Genomic DNA, 20,603 nt, shown 5'->3' with positions numbered 1-20,603 from the left:
CATTGGCTCTCTTGGCCACCTGGGCACACTGCTGGCTCATCTTCACCCTACTATCTATCAGTACCCCCAGGTCCCTGGCTGCTCTCAGCCACTCAGTCCCCAGCCTGTAGCGCTGCATGGGGTTGTTGTGGCTCAAAGTGCAGAATCCTGCACTTGGCCTTGTTAAATCTCATCCCATTGGCCTCTGCCCATCCATCCAGCCTGTCCAGGTCCCTCTGCAGGGCTCTCCTACCTTCCAACAGATCAACACCTGCTCCTAGCTTGGTGTCATCTGCAAACTTACTGATGCTGGACTCAATCCCCTCGTCCAGACCATCAATAAAGATATTGAACAGGACTGGGCCCAGCACTGATCCTTGGGGCACACCACTGGTGCCAGCTGCCAACTGGATGTGGCACCATTCACCACCACTCTCTGAGCTCTGCCATCCAGCCAGTTCTTGATCCAGCACAGAGTGAATCTGTCCAAACCATGAGCTGCCAGCTTGACTAGGAGCTTCTTGTGGCAGACAGTGTCAAAGGCTCTGCTGAAGTCCAAGTAGACTACATCCACAGCCTGCCCCACATGCACCAGGCGGGTAACCTGATCATAAAAGGAGATCAGGTTGGTGAGGCAGGACCTGCCCTTCCTAAACCCATGCTGGCTGGGCCTGATCCCTTGGCCATCCTATAGGTGCTTTGAGATGGCACCCAAGATGACCTGTTCCATGACCTTGCCTGGCACTGAGGTCAGGCTCACAGGTCTGTAGTTTTCTGGCTCCTCCTTACGACCCTTCTTGTGAATGGGTATCACATTGGCAGCTTCCAGTCTTCAGGGACCTCTCCAGTGAGCCAGGACTGCTGATAAATGATGGAGAGTGGCTTGGTCAGCTCAGCTGCCAGCTCTCTCAGCACTCTAGGGTGGAATCCATCCAGTCCCATGGACTTGTGAGGATCCAAATGATGCAGCAGGTCCCTTACTGCTTCCTCATGGATTAGAGGGGGACTGTACTGGTCCCTGCCTCCATCCACCACTTCAGGAGCCCAGCTGTCCTGGAGACAACCTGTCCCACTAGTGAAGATTCAGGCAAAGAAGGTGTTAAGCACCTCTGCCTTTTCCTCATCCTTTGTCACTATTCCCCTCTCTATCTAACAAGGACTGGAGGTTGTCCTTGGCCCTTCTCTGCCATTCATATATTTAAAGAAACACTTTTTATTTTCCTTGACAGGCGTGGCCAGCCTGAGCTCCAAGTGGGCTTTTGCCTCTCTAATTTTTCCTCTACAAGACCTAGCAACCTCATCGAACTTCTCCTGGGACACCTCCCCTCTTTTCCAAAGGTGATACACTCTCTTTTTAATCTTTAATCCCTTCAGCAGCTCCCTGCCCATCCAGGGCTGCCTCCCTCGTCAGCTCATCTTCCGGCTCAGTGGCACTGCCTGCTCCTGTGCCTGCAGGAATTCTTTCTTGAAGTAGGTCCAACCTTCCTGGACCCCTTTGTTTTCAAGGGCTTTTTGCCAAGGAACTTTCTGAGTTAGTTCCTTAAATAGGCTGAAGTCTGCCCTTCGGAAGTCCAGTGTGGAGGTTCTGTTGATGCCCCTCCTGGTTTCTCCATGTATTGAAAACTCTATAATTCCGTGGTCACTGGACCCCAGGCAGCCTCCAATCACCACATCCCCTACCAGCCCCTCTCTATTTGTGAGCAGCAGGTCAAGCAGGGCTGCTCCCCTGGTAGGCTCACGTAACAGCTGGGATAGGAAGTTGTCTTCCACACATTGCAGAAACCTTCTAGACTGCTTCTTCTCTGCAGTGTTTAAGTCCCAGCAGATGTCTGGTAGGTTAAAGTCGCCCACCAGAACAAGGGCAGGGGATCTTGAGGCAGCCTCCAGTTGCTTAAAGAGTAATAAATCAACCTCTTCTTCCTGGTTGGGTGGTCTGTAACAGACTCCAACCAGGATATCAGCCTTGTTGGCCTTTGCCTTAAGTCTCACCCATAATGACTCAACTTGATCATCTTTGATTTCTACCTCCATGACATCCAGAGCATCCCTAATATACAGTGCCACTCCCCCGCCCTTTCTCCCTTGCCTGTCTCTCCTGAAGAGTCTGTAGCCATTGATCACAGCACTCCAATCATGTGAGCCATCCCACCACGTTTCAGTGATGGTGACAATATCATAGTTTTCCTCCAGCACCAGAGCTTGCAGCTCCTCTTGTTTGTTACCCATACTGCGTGCATTAGTGTACTGCACTTCAGCTGGGCTGCTGCTTTTACTCCTAGCTCTAGCCTACCATCCTCAATTCCCTTTGATTTATCTCTGGTGCTGTCATGTTTAACCCCCTCCCCCTTCCATTCTAGTTTAAAGCCCTCTAGAATAAAAGGCCATTCCTGAACCACATTTTGCAGCATGCTCACCTACCCACAGACGTTTTCAGGATCCAAAGGTTTCAACTCATCAAAACACACCAGAATGACTCACAGCATTTAGAGCCCCCTCAGCTCTCACTTCATCTCACAAGATGGTGCCAACCTGTGCTGGTGTCAACCTGTGCTGGTGTAAGATGCCAGGCTACTGCACATTTATACAAGGGTAAAAACAGTGTCATGATTGTAGGCCAGGCTGGGGAGTCAGGACACTATAGCGAAGACTCTGCTAGGCTCTTGGAAAAATCTGATCAAGTAAGACTCTCCACTTCAGGCCATTGAAGTGGAAAATGTAGTAACTCCCTAGCAATGCCAGGAGAGTGGAATGGCTGCAGAGTATAGGCTGAGCACACAACTCCCAGCAGAGCAGCTGGCATGACTAACCTACTTTTTGTTGAGCACTGGCTAGGTATTGCTTACTAGTGCTCCACATGGAACCTGCCCCCGGCAACCCCTCCTCCTCTGCAAAACACAAAGATGACATTTTGTGCAGGGTGAATTAAACTGGGGTTTTATTTTTTTAATTCACACCCTGAAAATAACTTCACATCAGTGCTTTTCTAAGTGCTTGTGTGGTTGGACATGACACTAAACCATCCCTGCCAAAGATCTGTGCCAATCAAGTAATACTGCTACATCCTTTAAATCAGCCCTGCCCGTTTAGAATACAAACCTACTATCCAGCATGAAGCAGAAGCACATTATTACACTGACTCACCATGACAGCTTAAATGAATTTACTTGATTAAAATAGCATGTCTACATAAATAATCAATAGTACTTTTCTAAGTCTGCCTCAATAAAATCACTCACTTTATCTGATATGGTACATCAAAATGACATTGTCTACCGAAACACAAACAAGCAAAAGCGGTCACCATGAAACAAGCAAAGCGTAATGGTGACTTTGCCTAATAAGGAAGGTAGCATTAAGTCTGTACCTAACTATATATCCAAAGGCAGATAGACATGCATTTTGTAGCAAGAGCTTGAGGACAGCAAAAAGTCTACAATGTAAGGTTGATCTGGAGAAATATTCATAGATGGTTTTACAGTCACAGAAGAACACAAGGGCTCACTAGTCTGGTGTCTCTACACTGCAGACAAAAGTTTTTCATCACAATTGCTTTTTGATGCATCTTTTATCTTCTACCTACATCTGCAGGCTTATTTTCTGACAAAACCTGTTTTGAAGACATCTGAAATAGTGACAGCTCCTGATACAATTATAATGAAGATTTCTGCCTTAACTTTCATTTAACTCATGATGCTCCATCAATTCTTACCCAGCCATTTGGCAGCAGACAACCAGACAGTACATTTTTCATCCACTAAACCCCAGGAGTCCAGCATCCATTCTCAGACAGCTAAAGAACTTAATACTCTTGAAATGAAAACTGCAGGAAACAGTTGTGTCAGCAAGCGGTGCAAGCCAAATCTTTCCTTTTGTGCTTCAAAGGACTTTCTTTATTCCTTCAGGAATGTAAACTTGTGGCTGAGATCTTGTAGTTATGACCAAGTCAATTGGTGCTACAACAACCTATGACAAGCATCACAAGAGAGAATAAATGCCAACATTCAGTAGAACTAATTCTCTAGTCAGCATGACCTGCTTCGTTACTTGTGCTTGCAATCATCACATTGAGAAAACCCTCACAAAACCCCTGCAGCTGATTAATGTCGGCAGTTTAAACTGGACACTTGATTCCTGCAGCACTGAAGTTGCATTTTGCATAGCATCACTAAGTAGCAAACATCTGCAACACTGTTAGTCAAAATTTTTCATTTTCCCCATCAGAAAGAAACAAGCATTCTTTTTTTTTTTAACATTTCTGAGAAATAGGTCACATCACCTGGCATACTTTTTTTAAAGACATTTATAAATAAAATAAAGCCAGTTCATCATTGAAAGAAATTAAGCTAAATCTGTTCAGTAAAGCTACTTGATTTATTCCACAGGAAAAATGGAACTTGGCTGAAAGTTCAAACAGGTCAGCAGCCTCATTAAAAACATCTAAGTGATGGTAAAGAAAGCAGTGGTTAAAAAAAGCAGCATGCAACACTTCATGTAAAGTTATGAAGGGAAACAGCAGGAAACAGTACCTATTCATGTTGATATGACTGAGAGGAGCCCTGCAAAGAAGGAATTGGGGTACTGGTGGATGAAAAACTGCACAAGAGTCAGTAATGTGCATTTGCAACCCGGAATCCAACTGTATCATGGGCTGCATCCCCAGCAGCATTGGTCATGGGAGAGAATTCTGCCTGTGCTCCACTCTGGTAAGACCTCACCTGCAGTGCCATGTCCAGATCTGGAGCACTCAGCACAAGGACACATACCTGTGGAGGAATATTCACAGGAAGCCATGGAAATTATACAAAGGCTGGAACACCTCTCGTATGCAGAAAGGCTGAGAGTGAGGGCTGTTCAGCCTGAAGAGAAGGCTCCAAGGAGACCTATCAGAAAGATGGGGGCAGACTTTTTTAACGGGGCTTGTTACCACAGAACAAGGAGTTATGGGTTTAAACTGAAAGAAGGGAAAATTACAAGGATGATCTTTTTCACACTAAATGTGTTAAGACACTGTCAGAGGTTGCCCGGAGATGAAGCAGATACCCAATCCCTGGAAACATTCTGAATTGGGTTGGAGTGGGCTCTGAGAAACCTGGTCTAGTGGAAGATGTCTCTGCTGACTGCAGGGGAGCTGCACTAGATGACCTTTAAAGGTCTCTTCCAACTCATAATCTATGATTCTGTTCTATGATTGCAGAAGGTTTTTCATGTCCCACGTGATCAGATATTGTCTGGGTGCATCTATGGAAAGAACCTGAATGCTAGAGACAATGCTCCTTTGGTTGAGATACAGCAGGTCTAAGAGTGGGCAGAACAAACAGCAGGAGCCTTCACACAAAATCTACTTAGTAAGAGTGCGCATAACAGGTGATTGTGGTGAAGCCTCATGTTTCTTAACAAAACAAACACCTCTCAAGAGTGGCCTTACATGTGATGACCACAGAGATGGTCACACTTTTTTATTGTTCTTGTCAAAAGTAAAACTTAACATCAGAACAAAAACCTTCTGACTTCACAACAAAATGAAGAGTAGCACAGCAGAACTCAAGGTGTGGGAAGCAGATTGTTATAAAAAACAGTTGAAGCAAAAAGCATATTTTCAAGTTACTCAACATTTTAGAAGCCAGTATTTGATTAAAAACAAACAAACAAATAACTCCTAAAAAGTAACAAATAAGTTGCTAAAGTTTAATATATTTTAGTATTTAGAACGTGACACTACCTATATCTAAATTTTTCTCATACCATCCTGGCTGGTCTTGAAACATGCAAAAGCTATTGAGAACAGCGCAGCAGTATTGCCCAGCCCATCAAAACAAGCAAGACAAGCTCTCACTTCATTAAAGCTAAGGCATCAAGTAGAGTCTATACTCAAACAATTTTGTCCCTCTCTACAGCACTCATTATATTCACTGTGCAGCAAATTTACTGCTGGATTTAGTAAGTAAAGGTGAAGAGTTTATTTGCATTCTGAAGGGACGAAGAGAGCATTAGCCATACAGAAATGGGACCACACCTTGAACATAATTCACTGTTCTCAAAGTAAAAGACTCACTTAACTCTGAGATTTGAAATCTCAAGATACACAGGCAGGTAACACAGCGAACATTTAAAATTTCTCTTTCTCCTAATCATCTTCCAGGTTTGAGCATAACTGTCATACAGTTTATAACCTCAGATTAAGTCCTTCAATTTCCACCTTTTCAGTTCTGTACTACTCAAATCACCACTACAAGCTGCTTGCTTTATGAGATGATCAGGTAAGATATACAAGCAGAATAAGTTTTTACATAGTTTAGCTTTATGTTTGATTTTTGTCAGTCCAAATCTGAAATGTTCCCCAAGGAGGTGGTTGAATCACCATCCCTGGAGGTGTCTGAGATGCAGAGATGCAGTGCTGAAGCACATGATTTAGCACCAGACTTGGTTGAGAAAGATGAAGGTTGGACTCCCATCTCAAAGGTCTTTTGCAACCAAAATGATTCTACAATTTATTTAGAATACTTGTTTTCTTTAGACTACAAGTCTATGGATCTCTTAAAACAGGGCAATAAACAGTCATGCAGAGACATTTGTATTACTGTTTAGTGCATAAATATTTCAGTTAATATAACACAACATTAAAACATTACAACTGCACTTTATGCAATTCCCTATGTATTTCCCAGCACTGGAAGTTGGTTTACTCAACAGCCAGGAATCTCCTGCTTTCTGGAATTTCCTTAGACTTGCATCAGTTTTCTGGTAAAACTATGAGGCTGTATTTTCTTGAACAAGGACAACATGAGCAGGGGAGAGTAAAAGAAATATGGAATCTTTTTAAAAGCATGAAAAAAGTCAGGAAGGGTTTGATTCTTTTATCTTTTACAGACTTTTACAGAATACCATGTAGGTGTACCAGCTTACCTCCTCTGGACCTTGACCACCGATCATGTTTAAAGCCTGACAATTCAGCCAAGATCTTCTGAAAGAAATAGCATAACTGTAACCTGGAAATTTATCTTTGATTCAGTAACACATCAACATCACTCTTCAAAAAACCTGAACACCAAAACAAAGCACTATAAACTTATGCCATGCAGTCACTAAAGGCTATCAGTACTGCAGTTATTTCTGTATAATCAATAGTTCCTAAAGCATTAATAATAATTTTTTTAAAAGCATCAACTAACTTAGGAAAGAAGGAAATTATTTTGTCAAAATACAATTTACTGTAAACGTCTAATTCCTTTGGGATAATGCCATTGTCCTAGACCACTCTTCTCCTTCTCCAGTCTCTCTGATACTATTTGAATTATCATTGTATGTGAGAGAAGTTCTGACCAGCTGCAATTCAAATATAATTTCTTTGTCCTGCACATCCTTTCCTTAAAAATACAGACATTTCACATGTAGTTTCCTTTCTGCCTCTCCCCAGAACATTTACCCTTTAGATACTCATCTCAAAAGTTTGCTGCCATCATGCTCAGGCTCTGGCAGCACCCGATGGCAGAGGCTTTTTTTTTTCTGCTACCAGCTTCTCTAGTCTGTTTATAAAGAACTTGAAGTGTTCCCACCAGCCAGCACATGGAGGTGACACGCCCCTGCCTGCAGGACCTTGCAAGAGCCTAAATTAGCTGAGACGGTAAACAAAGAGGAAAAGCAGGACAGCATAAAGAAACAATTATGGAACATCTATTGTGAAGTGTCACCTTCATATATATACATAGTTTATGTTTATATATATATATATATATATGTTTATATATATGTATAAACATATAGTTTATGTTCTACTTTGTACCAGACTCCGACATCTGTTTAGATGAGACGACAAAGTGATGGTGAGCATTAAAATTCACACTTGACAGTTCATACATCCTCTCTCTTTTGCTTAGCACTTGTAGTCAAACTTGTTAGTCACTGATGCTCTGTCCTACCACTTCTCTCTGTGAGACTCCGAGCCAGGACAAGCACAGTCTTGCTGAATTCTGCTCCACATGCACAGAAGCAGACAGATGAAGGCCACAGCACCTACAAGAGCCTGCAAACTCCAGGCCTTCAGAGAGACATCTGTTGGCAGTCCCCAAGTACTGTCTTCTCCCATGCTTGCCCTCCCATGAGGCCCTTCCATTCTGAATTACAAATATCACCATAATCTGATTTTCCATCAGCTGTAGAGAAGCAATCCCCTACTTTCCATAGGTGCCACACAATTCTTCCCGTTGATGTTTTCCAGAGGAAAAGAGGATGACACATTCTGTTATCTACCATTGCAAACCATCTCCACTATTTAATCTAGTCCCTTTTACAGAGTCCGCATGTCTATGTATTTCAAAATTCCACCTACTCAACTGATAACTTACACTTCTGCTAGGAAGTTCTGGATTACCTTAATTCTGCATATAAAAAAATTCTGTATATTAATTCTATACATTAAAATGCTGTATATTAAAATAAAGCACACAAAAACATATTCCAAAACTCACAACAAAAAACCTACATAATCATATATATATGCCCCTATCCAAAGGAGAGTGTGTATATAAATATTTTTTTACGTATAGATATATATACACACACATATACATATTATGCATACACACACATGTGGATTATTTCTCTTTCCTTGGTTACTCACTAAATGTACCACAAGTGCATAAACTGGGAACAAGCCTTAACCTCTTCTGGTCAGCAAAACGCTTTGCTAGAAGTCCGTATTTGTGCAACTGCTTGCAAGCACTAAATACAACACAAGTTTGGATCCAAAACAGGATTTACGAAACTGTATTCATAGGATGCATCCAGGAAAGGAAGGATGACGGGTGCTGTGATGCTGAAGGATATATCTGGGTTATCCTGATGAGCTTGTTTCTAAACCAGCATGCTGCCGAGCAAGCTACCAAAGATAGGAATGAAAAAACACTGGAGCAGACTTCAGCTGCGGGTTTTCGTGCTCTGGTTTACAGAGATCAGGCAGTAAGCCCAAATACGCCCCCAACACGGCTCTTGTTACAATCAATTTACGCCACTGCTGTCAATTTTCAAGTTGTAATGGATATACAACCAATTTCTACAAACGTGAGAGCAAAACACGGGTTTTCATATACCCGTGGGTTTCACACTTATGCCCTTCGGTAGAAAATATTTAGGGTCAGTGGGGAGTAGCTTTCAGTATTTCTCATTATGAATATATGATAAAGATTTATTATGGTCATATTACATTAAAGAAAGAACAGAAAGCCTACTAAACAACAGGGACAAGCATCTTTGACAGCTGATTAACAGAGTGCCCTTCAATAGCAAACAAAAAAAAAATTGGAGAAACACTGGAGTATTTTTGTTTTCTGCCTGAAAATATCTGCAAATAGAAAACTTCACAATTTCTAAGTTACACAGGCCAGTTTGGCCACTACTTTGAGGACATGGTTCATATGGAAATATATTTGCTGCAGATCGATGCTCTGTTGTAAAGATTTCGGAACGTGCCCTTGCACCTCATTAACAAAAGAAGTTCTACTACCAAAAGCTTTAAAACAAAGAACACACTCCTGCCACCCGTGTTTTTGTAATGCTTTAAAGAATCAGTTTCTTTCGCTGTTCCCTCCCCAGACCCTCTCCTTCCCCTCAATGCAGCCTATCAGGTCTATTCTATTTCATACTATGCCTGCTACGGAATGAATCCTGAATCCAAAAATGTCTCCACCTCTAAGGAACCTACCCATTTCAGATTACCTAAATGAAGACTAAGATCACTTCATTCAACAGAAAGAAACCCATAGGTTGCCTACTACCATAAGGTCTCTCAGAGTGCAGCAGATACTCCAAAGATGAATGTGGGTTTGAATTTGAAGCTGCACAGTATAGCATGGACCACTTCCTTACAAACCACAGAGAAGCCTCACTGTTAAATCAGTCAGTTAAATCCAGATTATAAGAAAATCTGTCAAATTACAAAGCTTTAAATAGTCATTGTTGTGGAGGGCTCAAAGGCTCAAAAATAGGCTTATTTATGCCTTGACTGGACATGTTTTTCTGCCCAAACCAGAGGTAAACACATTAAATGGATAAAAGTGGCACAATAGGCCTGGTGCCATGAAGTCTGGCCTGCCCAGGACCCCTGATTGTGTAAACATGTCTGTGTAAACCCATGCACCCAGCTCATGCTTGCCGGGTGCTAGGCCTGTGTGTTCACCATATTTGGAAAGTCCAGGCCTGTGGCTTTTGCCTATTATGGTATTGTTTGTCTGACTGCCATAACCTGATTGGTCATTCTAGTGCCCAAAGGGCCATTAATCTCAGTCCACATTTGATAAATAGGGGCACACACGTATGCTCAGGACTCGCCCGATCGTTCACATTCAGGCTCACTCACTCATTAGACTTAGACTCACCAGCGCTGCTTATGCCTATTTGCTTTGCAGTTTTTACAGAGACAGTATCTCCCACAGTCTCCCAGCCAGCTGTGCACACCTGCACGCCACTGCGGTGAGTTATCAGGACCAGATCCTGTATTGCCTGCCTTTACCTACAGAGCTCAGACTCCAGTGCAGCCATGTATCCTATTGCACACCCGCTGCCTTATCATTGCCTGGTAAGCATGCCGCTGCCACTGAGTTAACCAGGAGCAGACTCCACTTGTCTGTACATGATCGGCCTGCTAGCCAGCATGAGACCATGCTCAGACCGCATGGCATCGTGCTCCTTCTGCACCTGAGGTCCTGCCAATAGTCCCTGGACAGAGCGCCCAGAAGAAGCCAGGAGAACAAGGTCAGAGACTGTATCATTTCCCCAGAAACTGGAAAGATTCTCCTTTCCCCTCAAGCCGGGAGGATTCCATCCTCCAAGTCCATGGGCAAAGACTCCCCTGAAGTTCGGACACTAGTAACATAGCCCCAGAGGATGACTGATAATTAATAAGAATTTGTAAGTGAATACTTTAATGCCTCTGTAATATCTATTGCCTCCTGCCATAGGGCAGACAGAGCTTTCAGCCCACCTGCTAGGCAAATAGTATATAGACCCCAAGCGGCATTAATCCATAGGGAAAATCCTCTCTGTGGTTAAAGTTTGAATTGTTTGCTAGTTATTAATAAGTTATGGTTGGATATTAATCCTAGAATGTCTTTCATGACCATGTAAGATCTATTTAATATTAAAATACAGTGGTTGGGGGTAGTGAGAGTTCAGAGTACTGAAGTTAATAAATATGTATTTTTATAGAATATTATCTTGCACCAATTAATTTCTCCCCTTCACCACAATTGACGTAGGCGGCAGAATACCCCTCCGCGACAGTCTTCAAGTAACTTTAGATCATAAAACATTCCCCTTCTTAGAAAAGTCAGAGTTCATAGCATACCCAAATCACAAGTACTGAGACTACTGCAATTCCTTTGCTAGTTTAATTCTTTTTCTCTCATTTTCATGTTCATTTTAGGAATTGTTGAAAGTTTCCTTGGTTTGAGCTTTAGTTTTTCAACTGTGATGATTTATAGGTCTCAGTTCATTTGAACAGTAAATGTAAAAAGAAACATGAAATATTTCAAGGAACAGGTGCCCCTAACTTCAGTTTTCTTTTGGTCACTTTAAACCTTTTGTTCAAAAGTTCCTTCCATTCAAACAAGCTTCTCAACAAGTGCTTTCATCCAGCCTTGATTAAGGCTTTCTGGTTGGAAATAAGATCAGCATGCTATAGCTGTGTAAGTTACTTAGTAGAAACACGAAAAAAGCAGAAGTCACTAACAACCCCCCAGTGCTAACCTCCCAGTCCAGCATGACATTTTGGAGGTCCTGCAGAAACAACATTTTAGTGTCTACAAAAACCTGTCTCAAGCCCCACTTTTTGTCATCCACTTCAGGAATGTCACCAGATTCCTACTTCTTTTTCTATGCCATTATAGGTCATACACCTCTCTGAACTGCAGGGAAAGTAAAATCAAAAACATAGGAAGTGCTTTTACTTCCTTAAAGGAAACTGAGCAACTCTCTTTAACATTATTATGAAGCTTGAAAGGAACCTTATGATTTTGGTGGCTCCAGGCCAGAATTATCTCTTAATTGCCAACAAAAACATTTCAGAACATACAGATTAATTAAATAATTCTTAAAAACAGCCCCAGAATGCAATTATTTTAAACTTAAACTTTTAAAATGATAATGCCATATGCTCATAGTTGTACAAGCATAGAGCCACATCACACACAGATCAAAGCCAGTGGCTGATCAGATAACACCACAACTCCAGAGAGCAGCAAAGACAAAGCAGTTAAGGGGCCTGAATTGTTACACTTTTTAGTTAAGCTTTTGCTTTTGACAGTTTTAATTGTCTGAACGACTCACTCTCCTAATATAACTCTTCTCTCTGCACTCATTTCCCACAAAGACTTTTGGCTCTTAAGCATGAACATGTCTCCCTCTGCTTCACTGTCAGGTGTTGTATCCAGCTGCAAATACCTTCTTTTGGCACTAACTTGGAAAGCAAACATGGCAGGGATGTGCTCAAAGCTAGTTCTTATTAAATTTTCACTCTCTCATTATGCTCAGACTGTATTTTGGCCCTCATCCCAAAATATTTTTCCTTCTGACTACAGCCCTAATGTGAGATCTCCTTTTTCCTATCCTGATAGTCCTGATGGACAAGTTGACTCTCAACCAGCAATGTGCCTTTGTGGGCAAGAAGGGAAATGATGAGCATTAAGAAGAGTGTGACCAGCAGGTTGAAGGAGGTCCTTCTCCCCCGATAACTCTGCCCTAGTGAGACCATATCTGGAATACCATGTCCAGTTCTGGGCTCCCCAGTTCAAGAGAGACAGGGAACTGCCAAAGAGAGTCCAACAGGTTATAAGGATAATGAGAGGAGAATGAAGAACTTCTCTGATGAGAAAAGGGTGAGGGACCTGAGGCTGTTTAGCCTAGAGAAGATTGAGAGGGGATCTTGTCAACAGCTAGCAATATCTAAGGGCAGGAAGCAAGAAGATGGGACCAGACTCCTCTCAGTGGTGTCCAGTAACAGGGCAAGCAATAACAGGCACAACTGAAACACAGGAAGTTCTATCTCAGCATGAGAGTAAACTTCCTTCCAGTGAGGATACTGGAGTCCTGGACCAGGCTGCCCAGAGTTTGTGGAGTTTTCTCTGTACAGATTCCAAACCCACCTGGAATTGCTGGACACTGCAATTCTGAACAATCTGCCCTTGGCAACCTTGCTTTAGCATATCCATGGATGCGAGTGAGATGAACAAAACATGAAAAACATGGCAAATTGCAAGTTGCAGCATCAGCATTGCTTTGTCCTTTTAAAACAATCATTAACGACAGACTGTATTCAATGAGCCTCCATTTTTATCACCAGAACTATTAGCATCAGGAAAACATAGCACTGTGTCTTCCACTACATGATTGTAGAATTTATCACAGCAGACACTACGACCAAGTTACGGTATTTGTTTTTTCCATTTTCACAAGAGAAGCTATGAATCTCGTGATAGCCTTCTTAGGGAAAACAACTTCATTTTCCATACACCAAAAAATTTAAGGTGGCCATAGAAATTCACAGTATCACAGTATCATCAAGGTTGGAAGAGACCTCACAGATCATCAAGTCCAACCCTTTACCACAGAGCTCAAGGCTAGACCATGGCACCAAGTGCCACGTCCAGTCCTGCCTTGAACTGCCCCAGGGACGGCGACTCCACCACCTCCCCGGGCAGCCCATTCCAGTGTCCAATGACTCTCTCAGTGAAGAACTTTCTCCTCACCTCCAGCCTAAATCTCCCCTGGCGCAGCCTGAGGCTGTGTCCTCTCGTTCTGGTGCTGGCCACCTGAGAGAAGAGAGCAACCTCCTCCTGGCCACAACCTCCCCTCAGGTAGTTGTAGACAGCAATAAGGTCACCCCTGAGCCTTCTCTTCTCCAGGCTAACCAATCCCAGCTCCCTCAGCCTCTCCTCGTAGGGCTGTGCTCAAGGCCTCTCCCCAGCCTCGTCGCCCTTCTCTGGACATGCTCAAGCATCTCAATGTCCCTCCTAAACTGGGGGGCCCAGAACTGAACACAGCACTCAAGGTGTGGTCTAACCAGTGCAGAGTACAGGGGCAGAATGACCTCCCTGCTCCTGCTGGCCACACCATTCCTGATGCAGGCCAGGATGCCACTGGCTCTCTTGGCCACCTGGGCACACTGCTGGCTCATGTTCAGGTGGGTATCAATCTGCACCCCCAGATCCCTCTCTGTTTGGCTGCTCTCCAGCCACTCCAACTCCAGCCTGTATCTCTGCATGGGGTTGTTGTGGCCAAAGTGCAGCACCCTGCACTTGGAGCTATTGAAGCCATCCCCTTGGACTCTGCCCATCTGTCCAGGAGGTCAGGTCCCGCTGCAGAGCCCTTCTGCCCTCCAACTCAGTCACATCTGCCCCCAGCTTAGTGTCATCTGCAAACTTGCTGATGACTGACTCCATGCCCTCATCCAGGTCATCTATGAAGATGTTAAAGAGGATGGGGCCCAGCACTGATCCCTGAGGGACACCACTAGTGACTGGCCACCAGCTGGATGTGGCACCATTCACCACCACTCTCTGGGTCCATCCCTCCAGCCAGTTCCTAACCCAGCACAGGGTGTTGCCATCCAAGCCATGGACTGACAGCTTAGCCAGCAGTTTGCTGTGGGGGACAGTGTCAAAGGCCTTGCTGAAGTCCAGATAGACCACATCCACAGGCCTCCCCACATCCACCAAGCGGGTCACCTGATCATAGAAGGAGATCAGGTTAGAAAGGCAGGATCTGCCCTTCCTAAACCCATGCTGGCTGGACCTGAGCCCTTTGCCATCCCTCAGGTGCACTCTTATCACCCCCAAGCTAACCTGCTCCATCAGTTTCCCTGGCACTGAGGTCAGGCTGACAGGTCTGTAGTTCCCAGCTTCCTCCATCCGACCCTTCTTGTGGATGGGGACCACGTTGGCCATTTTCCAGTCTCCTGGGACCTCTGCAGTGAGCCAGGACTGCTGGAAAATGATGGAGAGCAGCTTGGCCAGCTCAGCTGCCAGCTCTCTCAGCACCCTGGGATGGATTCCATCTGGTCCCATGGACTTGTGGGTGTCCAGATGGCTCAGCAGGTCCTGAACTAATTCTTCATGAATTTCCAGGGGAACACACCGCTCCCCGACCCCATCCCCCAGTTCAAGAGGCCACTTGCCTCCTTCTCCCTCCTCACTGTTGAAAACTGAGGTGAAGAAAGCATTCAGGACCTCAGCCTTTTCTTGGTCATCAGTTACAGTGTTCCCCTCAATTCTGGATGAAACAGCTGGAAAACAGCCACTGACGATTATTTCCAAACATCACTTCTGAAAAATGCCTTTCTCATGTGGCACAAACAAATAAGCCAAATTATTTCAGCTTCCAAAATCAGTGCAGAAATAAGCCAGCTATCTAGCTTATCAATGCTCAGTTTACCTCTGTAATCAATACAAAATAGCCTGTCAATCTTGCTCTGAATCTTTAGCCTGTCCTCAGAACCACTTATTGCACAATCACCTTTGCTGCCCTCCTGGCAGATGCTCCTATTATCATCTCACACAATGAAAAAACTGCTCTTTTTTTGTTGCTTAGGATGAGCCATTACACCGATGATTCAGGGATTATATGAACAGAGTAAAAAAGCCATTATCTGATTTTTTGAAAAGAGTCATAAACACTGATTCTCGAAGTACACCTTCCCATTCTTTATTTCTCACCAAGCAAGAAAATGTCTCAGCCAGATGTAATCAAACACTGCCTAATACTTTCAAACAAACCAGAAGGCTAATTTTCAATTCTAATCTAAACCTGATGCTGGAGCTCATGGTTGCAGCCCACATGCTCCTGCACAGACATAAAACCTGTATATCCTCCCCTGCAATTTTTAGACAGTAAAATACCAATAACTTTCTGCCCTAAATACTTTGCAAAACTTTGCTTAAGGTTCTATTTGGGTTTCCCCAAAAGCACAGCCTGATTTTAACAGAACATGAAGCACTCATGGTCTGCATAATGTAGACTACCAGAGAAAGCCCACAGAAGAGCTACAGGAATGACTGGGGGACTTAAACATCTCTCCCATGAATAAAGACTAAGTGTTTAGTCTTAAGAAGAGAAATATGAAGGGAGATCTTATGTCTACAATATCTGAGAAGTGGGTGTCAAGATGAAGATGCCAGTCTCTTTTTGGTGGTGCCCAACAATAAGACAAGGAACAACAGGTACAATCTGGAACACAGGAGGTTCCACCTCAACATGAAGAGAAACTTCTTTACAATGAGGGTGACAGAGCACTGGAGCAGGCTGCCCAGAGAGGCTGTGGATTCTCCTTCTCTGGAGACTTTCAAAACCCACCTGGATGCATTCCTTTGTGGCCTACTTTGGCTAGGAGCTGTCCCTTCCAACCCCTAACATTCTGTGGTTCTGTGAACCATGGAACCGTTTAGGCTGGAAAATACCTTTAAGACCATTTTGTTCAAAACCATTAGCATAACACCACCAAGTCTGCTGCTAAATATGTTCATCGACACCATATCTACACTTATATTAAATTCTCCAGGAATGACGATTCAACTGCTTCCCCAAAGAATCTGTTCCAGGGCTTGGCAACCCTTTCAGTGAGGAAAGTTCTCCTAATGTCCAACCTAAACCTCCACTGGTGCAACTTGAGGTCATTTCCTCTTATCCTGTCACTTGTTACTTGGGAGAACAGACTAAGCCCCACCACACTACAACCTTTACAGTAGAACACCTATACCTCATATATAATCGTACAATACAACATTTACAGTATCTCTCTGGAAAGTTGCTATGTAAGATTTAAGTAATCATTGTCCTGTATGTAGCATTGTGATCAACTGTTTGCATTTCTATTTCTGTGTAATTTATACCACATATTTGCCTGCATTCATTATAAAAGCATCCTAGAAAGCATTTCAAAGAAGACCAAAAAAAAAAGTACTTTAAAGCAGAACCTTTTTTTTAATGAATACTGCAATATCTTAGTACAATTCTAGTAGAATTACTACAATACTGCAACCCAAGTGGGCGCGAAATCTACATTTAAAATCTCCTCCCAAGCACTGGGAATTTTTTCCCTTCTTTGTACAAAAATTTATATCTTGATTTTTAGATGTTGTTTACCACCCAAGTTAGAGTATTTTTAAATACAACCTTCTAAATGTGAGACAATGCAGTTTACTGCCTCCCTCTCCCAGTGAATTCAGATTTGCAGCTACATTCAAACACTTCCCGAACTCAACATAATGCTTGAATAGTTAGGGCCCAAATCATACTCTTCGTCCAACAAATGGACCATGAGGTTCTTTTTAAACAAATCTTTCTCACCCCTAACACTGCTGCCTAGCAGCATTGTGTGTGCTAGTCCTGTGTGTGCCAGGACAGTTGAGCTGTCACGTTGTCTTTCAGACATCTTATCAGTAACTTGCCTTCTGCTTCTACCAGTTAACTCCCCAATCCTTCCTGTGTTAACTCATAACAAACTCCACCTTCTTTAACTCTCTCACACTTCCTTCACCAAACGATTCCTTTAACACTTAAAGTGATCACTGCATTGTATATGTGTGCTTCCAATACTCCTTGAGACATCACCTTCATCATTTTGGTAGAGGCAGACTTGAGAGTCCACTCTAGAGAGCAATTAAAGTTTCACCACCTCCTCTGTAGCATCCATCATAAACCATAAACCTAATCACATCTGAATCTTAAACCATATGTTAGTAGGTGGCTTAAATATATAATTCCTATGCTCATTTATGTTTGTGAGCAAAACACATCTTGTGATCTTTTTTTTTTTTTTTTGCCTATTAATTGCCTTTTTTTAAAATTAGTTAAAAAAGAATAAGAGGCTTGAAGAGAGGTCTTCGCCATGTGGCCTACTCAACTAGAACTGAACATTAATTCAGATAAAAGCCACGCTAAGCACCACATGAATTCATCATTCATGTTCTGGGCAATAAGATGGAGATACAATGAAGATACATGTCTTTTTTTTTTCATAATAAAAAACGAAAAAAATAATATGCAGCTTCAGCACAAAAAATATTCATAAAAGTTCAACCAAAGTCTAGTTTCAAAAGCCTCCTGTGAGGTTAGGAAAATGAATAAAGACCTACATAAGAAACCTCCTAGGATGATTGAGGTTCCTTTCAGCTGAGAAGGGAAGATAAGTATCTAAAGATATACACCCCATTGTAAAACCACTGGAGGAAGCAAACGTCATGAGGGACAGCAGGCTTGCACACCCTGAAGCACTGCTTTTTGCCTGTGCTCGTTCTGGAATGCCCACTTTTTAAACTAAAAAAAAACCAAACAAAGAACAAACCCAAAAAAATCCCCACACCAAACCATAAACCAAATGAAGGTTGACAGAAAAAAGCAACTTCACAACTATGAAACTGAAACAACATAACTAAAGGCCTCAAGCCTAACCAGAGGGCTACCTCTGTTCAGGTACACTGATATGCAGGTTTAGCTACACCACCGTGGGTGTTGTCAGGCCTTCACACCCCATTCCTGTTCCTCAATACTTCCTTTCTTTGCAGAACAGGGAGCTTGTTTAGTGTGTATTGAATCTTATAAAAATTAATTTTTCAGCACTAGTACAGAAAATATTTAAGAGACTACAATGAAAAGCCATTAGAGAGAGGAGCATATGTGTTTGAACCAAGTGCGCTACTTTTAGTTACCTTTTTGAGAAGATTAAAATTAAGCCGCTTTTGCTTTTCATCCCGCTCACATCCTCCCACTACAAATTCTGTCTGAACTAATCCTCCTTCTACAGACGTCAAAACAGGGCATAAGCATTACAGCTACTTACTGCCAAAATGTGTTGGTTTAATATCCCATTACTATTGTAACACCGACACAATAACTTATTATACGTGACAGCTTTTGTAGTTAGTCAAGGATAGAGCCACTCATTCTGTAGTGTTTTCATCCACATTAAACCGTATTTGTAAAAGAGAACATGTAAGGTCTGAACTAGATGCTCATCTCATACTGCGATGCCAGACAAAATAAAAGACTTAAAAGGTCATCACGCACTGCTCCCATCCTGTCATTTCCATTGTCCCGGCCTTTATGTGAACTGATCTGTCCACAAATCCAGGTTATAGTATTTACAAATACTTTTTTTAACCTCTTACTCTAAGAGTTTTGAAACTTTCACTGATTTTTCCATTTATTTCTGTGCAAACATTCTGCAAGAAGGCCAGGAGGGTCTCTTGGTCAGAACACACTTCTGATGTTAAGTCCACGTTTCTCAAAAGGTTTAGGATGGTTCTTCAGAAAGCTGTAGTACAGAAATACACTAAGTCTGTTCAAGGCCCGAAAAATATTTAAGCACAATGAAAGGGACTTCTCTCAGATACACTAAAGACGACAGGCATCCAAAAAAAGTAAGTTGCTACACTCCAGCCACACTGTATCAGCCCACAATAGAAGTCCAAGCGTCAGTCCACCGGAGAAGTGCAGGGGCTCCGCCACAGCACCGTGTGATCCGCCAGCCAAGGCTGCTCGACACGAAGTCGCCCACCGCAGGAACGCTGAGGGGCCGAGGAGCCGGCTCTAGGCTCCGTCCTGGCAGGGAGGGGTGCACGCACGGTCTGAACCCGCCGAGCCGCCCGGACCGCTCGCACACACCAGATCACGGCCGTGAGCGTCCGGACCCCGGTGCCTGCCTGAGGGGACGGTCCCGGAGGCAAAGTTAGCCCCTTCGCCGATCCGCGGAGGCGGCCGGCCTGGCAATCCGCCGCCGGCCGAGCCCCACTTCCCGGTGCATGGGACAGGCAGGACCGCAACGGACCATTCCCCGGCCCGCACCCCCGTTCTCTCCCGAGGCGTCTGCAGCGACCGCCTGCCAGAGCCGCGGGGGAGGGAAAGACCGCGGACACTGCCGGGTCGTAGCGGGGCAGCAGCTCGAGCGCTCCCTGACAGAGCACCGTCCCACCTGCCCGACCTGGGGACACTCACGCCCGCCTGCCTCGCCACCCCTTTACCTGCCCTGCCGCGCCCAGAGCCTCCTCCAGTGCCGAAACCGGAGCAGCAGGCAGGGTTGAAGCCGCCGCCCGCCGCCACGCCACGGCTAGGGCTCCGTAGCCCGCCCAGCGCTGGCGCCTGCCAGCACCGCCCCCGCCCGCCGAGCCGCCCCCGAGCGCCCCCTGCCGCTGCCTCCGCCCTGGAGAAGGGGGCCGCTTCGCCGTGACGCCCAGCGGGGCGGTGTGGAGTCGCCCCGGCCCGCTCTGGCCCGGCGCCGCCGCTGTCCGGCTCCGCGACTGGAGACAAGGCGGCCCTCGCAGGCAGGTGTGGAGTTTCCCGCTGCCGCCCGTCGAGGCCGCGTGCCGCTCCAGCTGTCTGCAGACGGCTTCCTGCGTGGCCGCAGCTGCGGGAGAGCAGCGAGAGGCTCCGGGGCAGCGGCCCCGCACTGAGCGCGGGCTCCCGCCGTCGCAGCCTTGCTCTTAACTGCCTGCAGCTGTCAGCCCTGCAGTGGGACCAGTGATAACGTTGTCATCATCAGTGACATAGTGGGATCGAGTGCACCCTCAGCAGCTTTGCATTCGGCACACCTGTTGTGGCAAGGGACGACGGTTTTCAACTAAAAGAGGGAAGATTTAGACTAG

General features: G+C 44.4%; 1 protein-coding gene across 5 annotated transcripts in view; it reads right to left on the bottom strand.

Annotated features, from left to right (window-relative positions):
- The window catches only part of PXYLP1 (2-phosphoxylose phosphatase 1), a 68,635-nt gene extending 48,271 nt beyond the window's left edge, over positions 1–20,364 (bottom strand). The window contains exons 1-4 of one of the 5 annotated variants that reach the window (XM_064152756.1): positions 19,983–20,364; positions 7,403–7,592; positions 4,743–4,859; positions 3,689–3,942 (exon numbers count right to left, since the gene is read on the bottom strand). The gene's annotated coding sequence lies outside the window, so the exon portion shown is untranslated. Of the gene's footprint in view, positions 1–3,688; positions 3,943–4,742; positions 4,860–6,882; positions 6,941–7,402; positions 7,593–19,982 lie in introns of those variants that run through there. The other 4 variants (XM_064152759.1, XM_064152754.1, XM_064152758.1 and 1 more) reach the window with 4 other exon arrangements.
- Positions 20,365–20,603: the final 239 nt, after the last annotated feature.

This window comes from Pogoniulus pusillus, chromosome 13 (assembly GCF_015220805.1).
Source record: "Pogoniulus pusillus isolate bPogPus1 chromosome 13, bPogPus1.pri, whole genome shotgun sequence".
NCBI lineage: Eukaryota > Metazoa > Chordata > Aves > Piciformes > Lybiidae > Pogoniulus > Pogoniulus pusillus.
Note: the sequence above shows the minus strand (reverse complement) of the source record. Positions and strands in the feature narration are given on the sequence as shown.